General features: G+C 41.5%; 1 protein-coding gene across 6 annotated transcripts in view; it reads right to left on the bottom strand.

Annotated features, from left to right (window-relative positions):
• tab2 (TGF-beta activated kinase 1 (MAP3K7) binding protein 2) overlaps positions 1 to 15813 on the bottom strand; it is a 39197-nt gene extending 23384 nt beyond the window's left edge. For 3 of the 6 annotated variants that reach the window (XM_035678482.1, XM_035678487.1, XM_035678488.1), the window contains exon 1: positions 15432 to 15812. The gene's annotated coding sequence lies outside the window, so the exon portion shown is untranslated. Of the gene's footprint in view, positions 1 to 15421 lie in introns of all 6 variants that reach the window. The other 3 variants (XM_035678485.1, XM_035678483.1, XM_035678484.1) reach the window with 2 other exon arrangements.
• Between the last annotated feature and the right edge of the window lie 233 nt (positions 15814 to 16046).

The raw sequence follows: 16046 nt of genomic DNA, 5'->3' as shown, positions 1-16046 counted from the left end.
TCATGGAAAGTTCTTTAGTGCGCTAGCAAAATTACTATGTGAAACCGAAAATAACGGGATCAAATGTATACAATGTAACTAAACACGAACCTTGGTCCGGACTTTTATGTGTGAAAACGCCCTTAGAAACATGCTTTTTTCCCCTAGCCTGACTCAAGTCTCAAAGTGAGAAAAACTAACCAGACATAAGCCGACTGTTTGTAAATTTAGGTTATGGCAGGTGTGTTTGTTGACTTTGTCAGAGGTTTTGGCAGGTAGCCGTCCATTACTAGAAGGGCTAACCCTGCCTCCATGTGTTTGTCCAAAGCTCTCATTTACCAGCTGTCAAGTAGTAATTATAAAGCCACTGTGTTCTGCTTCTGAGGCACAAACACAGGATGTCAGAGGAATACAGGAGCTCCTGGGCCTTAACTTACTACATACCTTTTCAATCAGGTGCTAATGATTACTCTGTCGACGTTAGTTTGAAATAGCCCACTGCTATTAACAACTTAAAAAAGGAACATTCATGTTCCTGTAAACTTTGTTTTTCTAGCAAGTGGCTGCTGAATATTGAGATGCAGCAGGCCAGTGCTAAAGGTTTGCTCATTGATCGCAGAGAGGAGCTCTGCTTTCACTGATCTCAGCAATACTGCAGTGTGTGTAGGAGCTCCTGAGTCTATCCACAACAACGAGTCATACAGTGACTCATGGACATGTGGCACAGTGAACCTGCTGGCTGCTACTAAAAACAACTAAATACCAGCTGAGTTGTTAAGTGGAAGAGAGCGCTGTACAAGAAAGCCTGTGAACTACATTTACCAGGTACAAAACATTCAAAGCCTGTTAAAGTTTACTGAACTGGGAGACTGACCACTGCCCTGCTAAGAACACCACAACTGCTTGTTTTTGTCAGGCAGACAGACGGCAATGAATTGAAGGAAACCCAAGTTATTTGAAAACTGATCTGATACCAGCGAGGGGTGGGAGGACATGGACTACAGTGGGGTGTTGGGCTAAAAAAAGGTTCAGAAACAGTTGGTTCTGATAGATTTTCCGCCAGGAGTTTTAAAGGCTGGTCGACTTTACTGGCCAGCTGCGTGGCAGCAGATTCCTTAAACTACATGATTCACAATTACAGATTATTTGTCAGTTTAAGAGCCACGGCTATACAACCTCTCATACTATTTCTTCTGTCGGCTGCCTCATTAAGGGCTGCTTAAGCCTCGGAATTCATTGGGTTATCTTTAGCTTAGCATCAAACCCATACAAATCAGGATCTGACAGAAGTTATCAGTTGAAGCCTTACCACTGTAGTAAGTATTTAGATATGTAGAAGCAATTATGCACCAATAAAACTGGTGAAATTGTGCCGTTATTATTAATTATTAATCACCTACAATTATGATAATCAATTTAATAAAAACATGAATATTTTCTGGTTTCTTATATCCTCTATCACAGTAAACTGAATATCTTTGGGTTGTGGACAAAACAAGACATTTGACAATCAACATTTTTTTACAATTCTTACTGGAGCAAAAAATTCATCAAGAAATTGATTAATCAAGAAAATGATCAACAGATTAATAAAAAATAATGGAAATGATCCTTAGATGCAGCCTTACTGCTGAGAGACTGTATTTGAAGTCAGAATTGTGAGTAAGATCTTCATAATAGTCTGGAGGTTCACTAATAATCCAGTTTCTAGTCTGGTACCTTAACAGCCTTCTATGCCCCGTCCTTGAGATAACAAAGCTGCATACAAAAAAGCCATAAATACCAGACATAACTTCCATGTCAATCCCATTCCACAGCCCCACCTTCAAGAGGAAGACACACACACACACGCACATGCACACACATCTCTTTCTCAGTGGTGCAACAATGCAGACACGCAAACACAGCATGCCATCTCCCTCAAAGATCACACCCAATATTTCCTGCAAAACAAAACAGGTTTTTAGATGTTGAAATTGCACCGGATACATACTTGAATTATCTTTTCAAAACCTGTATTCATCGGCAACACTCCTAACTTCTAACTTTACCTTCTTTTTTTCAGCAATGCCCTGATTAACAAACTATTTCTTCCATTCATTTCAAAGTCTATTAGGTGACAAAAGTAATGACAGATCATCATAACCAGAGACTCTTTCTTGGTCTTAAATTATACTGAATTGATAAGTATTTGGTTTGGATTTTGCTCTGTTATAAAGTCCCCTACGGCTCCAGGATATTGTGATTGACATTCCTCTGTTTCCTAATGTTACATGGACCAAACGAGTTAATCTGTACATTTACTGCTTTCTATTGTTTACTGTTCAAGTAATTCCAAAGGACTTGCTCAAAGGCACCTCTGCTTCAGCTACTGAGGAAGGGGAAACTATTTCTCATTCAATATCCTCTCCCAGACTCAGTGGGTCTGGGATTCAAACCGGTGACCTTCCGGCCCACTGTGGCTTAAGCTTGGGTGGCAGTGCTGTCTCTCAACACTCACTGCGAGGCAATTGAACACAATGAGGCTGCTTGCACTCAGGCGCTTAGCGATGACATGCCAAGTATGCACCAGCCAAATCTTCACCCTTTATTGCCTTACGAAATGCACTTACTGTATGTCATCATGCTCTTTGAAGCAGGACATTAGCAGCACTTCTGTCTTTGGTCAGCTCATTCCATCCGTTAACTCCGCCGCTCGTGGTGTTATCGGGTTCTTGCACACAAGAAAAATGGCCTCTGTGAAGCCTTTCAACCACACCTCCAACAGGTCTTACTACTGATGCTGTGTCAGAATTTGGTTACGGCTAAAAATAATTAGATCAAATCTATAACGTCAGATTTAAAGGTAAACAGACTATTCTAATCTATTTGAAGGAATTATTGTCTTTATTGAGAACATGATGATTCAGATATCTGATGTAGGTTTTGTTTTGTAGTTGTTAAAGCATGATCAATAATTTCCCACAAAACACATTTAAAAGCGAGACTCATTCAATCAATCAAGACCTGTCAAAATCATCATCAAGACATTTTAAGGCCTAGGAAAAAAATCGGATTTAAGAATTGTAGACTTTTTAAGACCCTGAGGACATGTGATTTTAGATCTCCAAAGGAAAAAAAAAATATATTAAACATTTTTTTCCAAGTGGCCCCTAACACAACACCGTTCAGTCAAACTATGGCCTTGTAAGCTGCACAATTTCACACAAATTTCATGCTAACAATATCTACTGGTGGTGGAGAATTGGTTATCGATGCATCCCTGCTTTCAGTGTACTACTGGACCTCCGTGTGCTTGGCTGAGGAGAAAACCCTCCGCCGGAAATGCTTCCCGCAGCTGTTAGGAGTATCATTCCCCACCTTGAGGCCAACCAAAAGACAAATAGCAGCCAAGTCACGTGACTCCTCTGCTGCTGAGATGCCATTCGGTCTTATTCCAGCCCTCTCCAAACATTACAGTCATACTTGTCTCCCTCGGCGAGCAGGCCCTATTCACCTCCATCAAGGTAATTGACTTGTAAAACAACCCTGGTTAATATCATCACAACTATCAAAAACTAAGTTGCCTGAGCCTTCTGTAATCAGTTTATATTGCCTATATTAAAAGGATCAGAAATGATTTCTCTCTACATCCCCTGTGCAGTGTTTTAATCACAAGAGAATACATCATTCTTATCTTATCTCACACAGTTTTTAGAATATCAGTCTCATCTTATTGGAAGCAAACTGCTAGCCTGGCTCCATCAAAAGTAAGGAAACAAATCCCACAACTCCAATGCTCTCTTATGTACATGCTGTACATGCACATATCTTGTTGTTGTATACAGAAAGCTGTTGGTTGGCTTTTAGTAATGCCTTGACCAATAATACCTGGATGTTGTGTCCTGTCCTCATGTGAATAAGCCATTGGGGACTTTCAGTTGGGGACTGCTAACTGCAAGAATGGACAGTAAGTTAGCCAAAATGCCAATTTTGCTTACAGCATATAAATGAAGCTAGGCTAAACATGTTCTGGAGCCGTCCCTGTCCTGCAGATGCTGAGAGGACTCAGGGATGTGATACGCATGTTCCCAAAGTGATGAACTGCTTCAAATTGTCTTCTTAAAATCTTGTATTGGCAATGTTATGTTGTCGTTGTTTAATGCCCTACTATATAAAAGGCATTTATAAAGGAACACAGTGGTAGTAGAGATAATTTAATCAGCACTGAAAGCCGTCTTTAAAAAGGAGACTGATGGTAATCCATGCCTTTTATCACCCTCCATCAGTGACCAATGAATGAATAAATGTCTGGTAAATGTATCAAAAATGCCAAAAAGACCTTTCTTTTCCTTTGTCTTGAATAGGAATTTCACACTTTATTGTTGCCTATTGTTAAATTAAACATGTAAATGAAAAGGGGGAGATTACAAGGGCTGTTATTCCAAAACAAAGTATGCAAAGTGAGATCTGGAGGCCAGGTCTGATCAGATTAGTTATACTTGTTGCCAAATTTAACACAATTTGAGACACTCAATCAATCATCCGTGCTCTGTGCTGCAGGATGAGGGGCAGGTTTAATGTGTGCATGGCTTTCTCCCCCACACACCCACAGTTGGCCCATGTGTGGAGGTGCAGTGTGTGCAGGCATTGATCGGCTGTGCTGGTGGCTGCAGAGGACGGGAGGGACAACACAGTGCTGGTCCTGCTTAGAATGGCACCAACAGGTGTGCCTTGGAGGGTGCCAGTGCCGGCCTGGCCTCATAGGCTGCACAGACAGAAGCCAAACCACATAACCACAGACCCATGCACACACGTGCGCACACACGCACACGCACACGCACACACACACAAACCCAAGGAAGCACATTCCTCTGAGGAATACCACAGCAGAGTGGCTCTGTTATGACATCTCTAACCAGGAGCTGAGGCAGGCCAGTGGGTTTGGGAGGCCAAAGGGCACCGTTGTAGAGGGGGAGGAAAAGGGTATGGAGGTTAGGGCCGAGGGTGGACTAACCCAGGGATATCCCTGGACTGAGTACTCCACTTCAATTCTTTGAACATACTAGAAGGAGTTTTATACAAGGTCGGATTCCCCTCAAAATCAATGAAACAAGGCGGTGTAAACAACAGTCCCACTTTTGTCCACAGGGGCCGCCAGAATGAACACAAAATGAAAGTTCCTGTAGGTGCTTTAAATTGAAGAAGAGTTAACATGGGCCAGTAACTAACTGGGACAACAGGGACACAAGCAGAAACATTTCAAACAAAGGCAGACTTTAGGCAGCTTGGACAAAGGGCAAAGCTCCTGTCCCTGTTTAGTTGATTCCACCTCACAAGCTCCTCTCTTCATACTAGATCTCTGGTTAGTTAAGGAAACTAGTATCTGCTGTCGTCTTTGCACATTGCAGATGTGAGCTGGAAGGCTCCAAAAGCTTTATTTGTGTGTATGTTTGCAGAGCTGTTGTGCACTCTCCAAAGGAGGGGGAAAAAAAGATTACCTTCAAAGTGTTCAGGAGGTAAAGTTTGTTTTCCTCCCCCCGGAGCTCAGGTGCTTATATCTGAGATGCGAAAGGTTGCAAAACATTGGCAAATGTAGGGTCTAATTTAACAGACCACTACTGCTGCAAGAATTTCATAGAGACCCACACAGGCAGTTGCCCTTGGCAAAGCTACACTGAACCACAACAAACAAAGGCTTTTCAGCTGGGTGGACTCCGTTGTCCACCACACCCTGACAATATGTTTCAGAGTGAGACAGCAAGGGAGTATGGGAGCCTGAGGCCCACGCTGTTACTGATAGGACACTAGATCAAAGCCCTTTCCCATCGTTAGTGAGTACAAAAAACCTGTGGGAGATGAAAGACCATCAGCAGACTGTGGGAGAAATGATGAAGGACAGAGCAGCCCCAGTATGGCAATTACAAACAGCTCAGAGTAAGACAAGCTTTCTGTGCTGCGTCTGTGAGGGAGTCAGAGGGGACGTGGGGCCAGAACCTGCCCACAGGATAAGCAAGGGAGCGATAAGACAGCAGCCTGCAATATCCATCGTACAGAAAACAAGCAGCCAGGAGGTCAACTCACAATCTACTCAACACCACATCAATTTCATGGATGCACTGCAAAACCTTTCTTGAATCTTCATTCATCTGTCTGCTGAAGGCACCACAACAAAAACACATTTAAAGGAACCCCTTCAAATCAATGTATGCCACTCCAGGAAGCTTTCATTTGAGCAGGATGGAGTTTGTTTCACAGATGAGCTGCACATAAAGTGGGGCACTAACATCCCCTCAAACTAATATGCAGGTTAGGATGTCATGTAAGGTCTGGAAATGCTCTGGTAGAGGTGAGTGCAGTGTGGAGTCACCTATTTATTCCAGAGCAGAGAAAAGACTGAAGAGGTTTGTAATAAAGATAAAAGGGAGACAGAATAAAGAGGCGAACCAAACCACGCCAACATTCTTGCAATAACAGGTACATCAGTGAGGTGTAAATATCTTACCCAGTTGTCAGTCCTACTCACTAAAAGGTGGCGATATGACGTATGTACCGTGTGGCGGTAGAGGTTTGTCAGGAGCTATCTCTTAGTGTCCCTGGCGGGCAAGCTATTAGTGATGCAAAATGAATCAAAATTTTATAAAAACTGCATTATGGCCAAGTGCAATATGCAAATGTCAGAAGCTGTAATGTTCTGATAGAAGGTCAAATGTGTGACAAACAGCATTATGATGAAGTGCTGTAGTGCTGCAGAGAGGCCCTGACCTAAAAATCCTGTTCTTCAGATGCAAGAAAACATGTTGCTTTGGTACAACCACATACATATTTCGAATTAATGTTAGTTTTAAGTCTTTTGTTTTATTGCCAGTTGTTTAAGTTTGTATGGAAGCTCCAAATAAAGGAAGTACAGTACAGTATCGTGATCAGGGTGGAAAATTAGCAGCAGCCACCAGATATGAAAGGTAGATTTTACACAGATAGAGCTGTACTGAATGGTTTAAAGCTACGATCGTAACATTGACATTTGAATGTTTTTTGCAAGTCTTTTCATTCTGCAGCATGCAGGTATGGGGTCAGGACTATGAAAACGTAGCAAACTGCTTATATTGCTGTCTCCTTCTCTCCGCTCTATCTGTTTGACCGAGGGCGCAGTTGAACTATGCATGCACGCATGCGCGCACACACACACACAAACACACACACAGCATGAAGTATGGCTTCAGCTGTATGCACTCACACAAAATATAGAAATGGAGCTCCTTCTCGCAGGGTTGTGCGGAGGTGTGCCTTGAAACAATCAGAAACTCACTGCTTTGTTTCCCTTTGTCTCCCTCTCTTCTTCTAATTGTCTGGCTCGCCCAACCACCACTGCCAGTGACCAACAAATCATACTCATTATTCCTTTACATTAAAAATGCAACTCATTTAATCCAATTAATCACTTTATTCAAACTGACTATTTTTATTAGTGCAATGACATAAAATACAATGACAGACATTCAAAGTTAATCTGAAAACCTCAACAGAGGCTTTGAATGTAAAACTAAAATTACATTTGGTACAACCCTACATAATATGATTTGCTATTGAGTGTCAAGTGAATTTCAACATTAATCCGTGAGTGGGTGGTAGTTTCCATTTTCAAAAATGTATTTCCCACCCTGATCGTGATATATATACAGTATATACCATATATATACTGTTTACTATGACCTAGGGTGAACAGTGTTATCTTGTTGCAGCAACACACAACTCTAGTTGCTATTCAAACGCTTCTATTACAGCTCAAAGGTAAGGTTACATCTTTCAAAAGAAATTTGCAAACTACGGAGTTGCTGCACACTTTTTTTTCTCTTTTTATTATTATAATATGATGCAGTTAACCTCTGCACCCCCCAAAAGCAAAACTAAGTAGCAGAGGCCAAATGTAAAAATGCAAACGGAGGTTTTTCTCAGAGCAATGCACTGAGAGGAAGTGTTTGTGTCACACACACATATCCTGCTGCAGAGGCTACAGTCTGCACAACTCTGAAGAGGCCAAAGATAACCGCTGAACCATCTTCCTGTACTCTGTCACTCAGGGGTTACATTCAAAAAGTGGCTCGTGTTGGAACAGCAGTGCTCATGTGGAAATGCAGTGACACGTAACACAAGAAAGGCCAGTAGATTTGTGGATGTGAGGGAAAGCCAACGAGCAATTGAACGGGATACTTGTAATTATATTTAATATTTGTCCGCTTGTTTGTGAATGTCAAACAGTGCTGGTTTGCACTGGGAGTGTGACGAAGAAAAGTCACAGACGGCCAATTTGAAATGTGAGAGATGTTTTCTGCTTGAAAATTCGAAAACAGCCATTAACTGATGTGGGAGAATGTGACACTGCTGGCAGCTCGATCTTTTAGTGATACCCCATGCTGGAGTCAACATTAACTTATAATATTTATTTGTAAATGAGATGTGCACCATTAGGAAAAATGACATGTTTTACACAGGGATTAATAACACACACAAAGTTGTACTTTGAGTTTTGAGGTAACTTAAAAAGCCTTTTATTAAAACCTGTTTAAAAAAATAAAGATATTGAATATTGAACAGTAATCCAAAGTAAATTGAGAAAGATGAGAAAAGAGAGAATGACATCGGATACGTCTTGCTCAAAGTCACAAGTATCAGGATAATAAGATGCCTTTTTCTAACTTTTTCCATCTTGCTAGACTGAATCTGAAAACCTGTTGGTTCTTGTACCTGATTTTATTTGAGAGTAAATCACACTGGAAACATAAGTCCGTCAAAAGGAAGTAAATACGTTTTCTGCCCGCTCAATTGATTGTTAATATGATGCTGTTGTGACAGCACATTTTCTTGTCAGTCAGAATAAAGAGAAACATAATCCTACTGGTCTGCTGCTCCTATTGACCAATAAATCATAAACATGAAACAAGGGTGGAAATGAATGCTTCAAGCACAACACTGATCCCACTAACAATGCCGAAGTGTCTCAAGAGCTGCACTGCTGTCTTTCCAAACATGCCTTTTTAACACACCAGTGGTTCTGGTTCCAATTAGTTTAAATGCTACATCCAAAGGGAGCCGGCGGAGGAGCACCACTATATTCCTTTAATTGATGGTTGTGCTACTATCCTATTTCATAGCCCAGTCTCAGCAAAGGAAACTTGAAAAACACTTCATTAGAATAAAAAGCTGCTCTTTAATTATTCTACCGCGTTCGAGTCTGATTTACAAGTGCCATTACACGGGATGTCTATTTTGAGTTAATTTATTTAGCTGAACAATTCACCAGTCTGTTAACTTCATTTACAATTAAGTTTACATAAACTGCATTCCATCACTGAAACTAATAGTTATTGCTAACAAGCAATAGTAAGTACGTAAAAACTAGAGATGCATGATATGGATTTTTTTTTTTCAGATGATAAGATAACCGATAATTTCACATTTTTGTACTTTAAAAAAAAGTTCCATAACATGTAGTTTATGCACACCTGAGGGTAAGAAAGGGTATGATTTATTGAGCAAAGACTGATTATTTATATTTCATAGCTCTGACCTAACAAAATCTACCTACATTACTATTGTTAACAACAAAAAAAAGACTCTTCAATTCATTTTTTCAAAAACTATAGAAACATAATTTGGTTTTGATAGAACATATCAAACGGACTGATAATGTGTTGATTATAATTTAAATATTGGATGTTAGAATACATAATATCAATTTCACATTATCAGGCCGATTATCTTGCATCCCTAGCAAAAGTGAGCTTTTAATAATCAACAGTAATATGAAACAGCCATCAAAATAGCTATCACACTTAATGACTGAATCCTCACTGTATTATTCTATTACAGATGTATTACATTGTCATGCACCTGTTGCATGCTACTCAAGTGGTGACAGTGCATGGATATCCATGGATAAACAGGTGTATGGCTAAACTCTGGTTCTAATAGCTCTCTGTGTCATTTTTTAAAACAAAAATCAAAGGAATCATTTGGTAGTGATTATTTCTAATATATATGGTTAATCAGTAACCTTGATTTTCAAGACACAGGACCAAAAGGCTGCCAGGGAATTTCTCCAACCCTCAGGTAAGCAGGGCATTTGACCCTGTGCTGCTCCACTCACACTGTGCCAAACTGACTGTCTGGATTCCTGTGCTAAAAAGTGTGCTCAAATAAAGCTCTAGACAGTTTTGAGGAATTGGACCAACCCAAGCAGTTCAAGGCCTGTGCAGCTTGTGACAGAGGATGAATCAGTTTAGGGAAGCTGGGGGCAGCGATTTTAGAGGAATAGAAAAGCCATCAGAGATGAAACCTAGAGCCTATGTTGAGGGCACAGGGATGGGGAGAGGGGACAGCACACAGTCTCAGTGAGAGACGTGGTTCATTCGTCTCCTGCTCACTAATGCATGTAACAAGACAATAGGAAGGTGAGCTATGATAATATGTTTGAGTGCAGAGGGAGAGGTGTAAAGGCATGATGACAGAAGCGAGGCCAAAAAAGTGGAACTGAATCTCAAAGCACTGCAATAACGAAATGACGAGAGCAGCAACTTTTACCTGAATTGTACAGTGTGGCAAAGTTTGAAGTGGAAAGGACTCACTGAAGGTAGGGTTACTACTAGGGATTACAAATTGTAGGCTACACAGGCCCTGACAAATCAGCCAGCAAGATTACACACACATTATCACTCAAGCTAAGTCCTGAGTGGCACCATAGCCCTTCAAAATTCCTGGGATGGTTTCTGTTATGCAAACCGTGATTAAAATGACTTCCTCAGTGTCATTAAATTAGACCTTCCAACTGGTAGGGTAAGTGTCTGAAAATATGTATCGTATGATGAGAAGAGCCACCACATTGGAATATACAGGAACATCTAAGAACAGGGTTTTGCATGTTGCAACAAGTTACATTTAAGACATTTTAAGATCTTTTTTAAAAGGCTATTATGAATGCCATTTAAAGTAAGGAAAATCAGTATTGGTTCCATGCTGATTTCATTTTGTGGTTGTTACAGCAGGATTAATACAAATGTCCCCCAAAACACATTTAAAAGATTTCTAAAAGAAGACTGAAAAATGCAACCTCATTAATCAATCAATTGTTAAGACCTGACTTTTTAAGACTCAAAGAAGAACCTGCGGACTACCTGGAGAAATACCATAAATGACAACTAACTGAGAACTGAGAGCTCAGGAGAAACATCACTGTGCCCAGCAGCTGAAATGGAAAACGCCAGCGGCACTTCTCTTTATTTTCCAGATCAAGCAAATGGAATACTGTACTGAGATAGGTCAGTTTTAGTTCAATATAAATGGATAAGATCACAGCTGTCTTTTAGAAATGAGCCACATCTTTATGATGCAACACTTTACATTTTTATTAGACATTACTTAGTCTTCATATATCTTCATTACCTTATCTGTATTAGCTAATCTGTACGTTGCTGCAACACCTATGCAGTTAGTCAGTTTGACATATAAAACTTGGCTTGTCATCGCATCTGCTAAACAAATGTCTAACTTATGGATGGGTATAGAGCACAAACTTAACTGTGTCCACAGAATATCACATTGTTCAGTAAGGAAATGGACTCAATCCCTGCTTATATTAGACATGACTACTCATTGTCTGTCTGATTTAGATCACTTTTTATTCATCGTTTCACAGCCCCCAAAATGACTGTGTGCTTCAGCTTCACAGCTCTCCTCAACCCTTTCCAGCAGCAGGCAGATGTTTACAGCAAACAAGCTATAATAAACCAAATGTAATCAAATATCTGCACAGACAGTTAGTGACCGGCTGCTATAGAAAGTCAAGGACCCAGATGTTGCTCACAGGAGTTGATCTAGACCAAACCAGAGTTAAAAAAGGTCTAGTATGTTAGATTTAGGGATCTACTGGCAGAAATGGAACATAATATTTATAGGAATATAATCAGAAATATATGTATAATCACCTGACTATAAGAATTTTCCTTACCTTAGAATGAGCTCTTTTATCTACAGAGGGAGTGGGTCCTCCACTATGGAGTCTGACATATTGAGCCGCCATGTTTCTACAGTAGCCCAGAGGGACAAACCACACACTGGCTCTAGATAGGGCCTCTTGCATTTTTCACGGCCACCAAAAAAAAAAAAAAAAAGAATGCTAATGCAGTGTCTACTGGGCAATTAGAAAGTCAGACTGTTTTAAGGTTGAGTTTGTCAAAGTTCTTCTGCCTCCAAGTGGCCAAAAAAGTTCAATTAATGCAGCTTTATCGTGCACAACTACAAAGTGCTACAGAAGTGGCGACCGCTCCAAAACCCAAACTGTGAAAGTAACAAGCAGCTAAAGGTGTAGTGGACTGTGCAGTGTCAGGCTCCATGCATGCAATTTAACCCTTGAACTGGAGAGGACCATGAGCAGCATGTGTAATGGAGGACTCCATTTAAAGCGGAGAAGTCAGGAGAGCTGGACAGGGGGAGGGGGCTCCAATGAGAGCCTCTCTTCCTGACAGCCACACACTGGAGTGGGGGAGGGTTAAAAACACCAAGCCCTCTTCCTGAGTCTGCAGCATTGGGCATAATGTGATGGATCCTTCCCTTCCACCTACTGGATTCCCATTTGGCATTACAGGTCTTACCCTGACACTTTTACACTGAAACAACACACACTGTATAATAACGTATGTTGGCAGGTCACTGAGCAGAGGGCTGCCTGAGAGAACAAGTATCAAGTTATAAGTACACTAATGCAGAGTCTGCAGCCTGTTACAGTGAATCCGTTGTGACACACAGAGAAAGAGAAAGGTAAGCCAATATTGTTTCCTGGGTTAAACTGACTCTGCACTGTTGATCCAAACAACAAGCATTTGTGCTGCATCCAAACACACTCATATGCAGTAATTATCCTTCCCCCTTGTGAAAGGGGGAAAACTACACACCCCCACCCTTCGTGCTGACTGGTGATAAGTTATTGTGCAAACTGCAAATGATAAATCAGGAAACAGGTTTTTCAGGAAAGAAGACTTAAGTATTGGCACAGACCTCGGGACATCACGCCACAGCTTCAGCTCGTTGTACAAGTTCTCAAAACACAAGTGTTAGTCCTGCTTGTTTATTGTACGAAAGCAAACACAACAAGTGAGCCCAATTCTTCACCTCCATCAACAAGCATCGAGGAACCTCAGGTCACACACTGAGTGTAGCTCTGTAATCTGTGCTGTCACTTAACTGTGTTGATTTAGCCTGTTCGCAGACGCCAAATGACATCCAAACAAAGCAATTAGCAGCCTGCTGTTGTGTACAAGTGCACAATCCTCACCAAAATCCTGATTTAGTACTTATCATGCAGGCTCTGAGCATTCGTTGCTGAGTCTCCGAAGAGTGGCAAATCAGCAAGGCCTCCTAGCAACATATTTGCCCAGCTACAGGCACACATGGTTTCAGTTAGGGGTCTGCACCTATAAACAGTTGGCCATGGCAGCTTATTGGTCAGGAAGTGCAATGTTGACTGCAAGTCAAGACAGGCACAAGCTGCTAATGAATGATATACACTCTTGCAGTCTACCTTTGACAACACGGTTTAGACTGTAGGTGTTGTAGGCTCCACAGAGAAGTGACTCTGAGCTCTTTAGAGCTGTAAATAAACTCAAGCGTTTCAAAGCTGAGTCAGCCGACGTCTGCTGAGGATAGAGAGTCACATAAGAAGCCTGGATATTAAAAACCACAGTCAGGTAGGTTGTACTTTGAATGTGTGAATTCTACCTACACCAAAGTGAAAATCAAACTTCTATGTCACAATGTTGATACAAGTCTTCAAAGAGCAAATTCCATTTATTAGCTGCCAGTTTCAGAATAACAACACCACATTGGAAACAGGTTGATTACCTGCCAAACTGGCTGGTAGAGCTGACAGACTTTCCAGCCACAACCAACATTTTGCATCATTTTGACTGGTGGCTGGTGTTAATATGAAGCCCAGCCTAAGTGATACAACATGGAGAAACACACTTTCAACACACCCAGAGGGGTTTTCACTGTGCCAAGAAGTAGACCACCACAAATGGCCAAATGCTAGCATGAATTGAAAGAGGCTTTATAACTACACACTCCAATAACAAAATACCTGTCATCAAGCAGTAATATACGAGTTACATTTGGTTACAATCACCATGATTAAAATCAATTTGGACTGCAAGAAAACAACCAACAAGCAACGAATCACAGATCTTCTGTGAACATGCATATTTTACATGTTCCATCAAATCTTTGAAACAACTTCCATGTCTCCTGTTTTCCCATTACCTGACTCTTGCCTGACAAACAAACAAGCAAAAAAATAAAAAAAATAGGTCAGATGTTGCAACCTGTGGCTCCCAGCCCATCCCAGCACCTTTAGTGGCTTCGCAAGAACAAATACACCAGGACAGAAAAGTCTAAATCATGACAGGTTAGGTTATCTCATCTTAACTACACCAAGAAGACAAACAACAACAACTGAGCTGTCATTTTGGCTGGCAAAGGCTCAGACCCACCCCCCTAATAAGTTTCCATCTCAACTGCCACAAACAGGGAACATCCAATCCAAGAGGGACAATGTCAGAAAGATATCAAACAGGTGAAGTGACTCACTCATCACCTTATTTTTCTGAAAACAACCAGCTTTGTGTGTCACCTTTAGGTTAACTTGGCTGCAGTTGTGCAACACTATAATGTCCCCAGTCAACCCTCAGAAGCTTTATTTACATGATCTTACTATAAAAACGACAGGATACATATAGTGAAGACATTTACTTGTGATAAATCCTCTGATGCAGACACACAACTGTACTAAACTGGCTAGGCAGCTGGGTTACTAATAAGTTAAGTTTCCATGTTACACAAAAAATAGTTTCAGTGTTGGAGCAAAGGGATGAACAGCTACTCGAGGTGCCTCATTTTGAGGCTTGTTGGAGATCAAATACTCCGTGTGTGAAGTTAAGTGAAGCTACAATTGTATGATTTAACGTTTCCATCCACGACTGGTCTTGCGACGTTTCAAAGGAGAGCTCAATGGAAAAAGTAGCCTAACATGGGCTACAAAACATGTAGCGCCAGCCAGCGTTATGCTAAAATAAAAAGACCCCTAATATATATTTACAGATATTAATATTAAAGTGGACTTTGGGGAGAGGCTACGAAGGTGTTTTAAACTTTACACAGTGGTTTGCCAACTCGGCCGAGACGGGAACAGCCTCCAAACACTTCAAGTTAGCTAACCCAGCTAGCTGCTTGCTGTGGACAAAAACTTTTTCCACATCTGAAAACCTTTTCTCTCCATTTTCTTTCAAACTGAATTGCACGGTGTGTGAAAGTGCTTGTCGCACAAGGCGCTCCAACGCCTTTTCATTTCACAGTAACGCTATTAAATCTGTATTCCTCCGGCTGCTGCTAAGTGGCGAAAGCCTAGTTAACTTACTGGAACTTACCTTTCCGTCTCCGCTGCCACCGCCGCCGCTCCCCGGGCCGCCTTCAACACCCGAGACCGCCGCCGGACCTCCAGAGGGCCGCGGAGCTCGGAGAGGAGAAGCCGAGAAGGGTCCAGCTACTACCAGGGAGACGAAGAGCCAACTGCACCGAGGCCCCGGGCCTTGTGTGTCCTCGAAGTAGCGTTAGGGGAGGGATACCGAGCCTCAGCCTTCCGCCGTTTGACAGGGACTCGGGAATACCTTTTTGACAGCTCCTCTTCTTCAGCCCCCCCCTCCCCTCGACAGCCCTTCACTTTTCTCTTTTTCCTCACTTCCAGCAGATACGAATCAAAATACTGTCACAGAATATGGCGGCTGCATAAGCAAGCTACTATCGCGAGAGGAAAAGTTGTTTTTCTTTTTTTTAGCTTCCCAAAAGTTGTGCTGAGGGAGGGAGGAGAAAGTTGTGATTGCAAAATGAGCAGATCAGCCTGCTGCTGCAGAAGATGCAAACAAAGGGGAAAAACAAGACTCAGTTGATGTTTTCAGAACCAGGTCAAGGTTATTATACTTAAAGTCCTCCTCCAGTCTAAAGTATGTTTTTCTTCTGATTCCTACAGTGTTCGAGCTTCACTG

Source organism: Morone saxatilis, unplaced genomic scaffold (assembly GCF_004916995.1).
Source record: "Morone saxatilis isolate NCDOM2014 unplaced genomic scaffold, NCSU_SB_2.0 Contig7, whole genome shotgun sequence".
In the NCBI taxonomy this organism is placed as follows: Eukaryota; Metazoa; Chordata; class Actinopteri; family Moronidae; genus Morone; species Morone saxatilis.
This window is presented reverse-complemented; position numbering and strand designations above follow the sequence as displayed.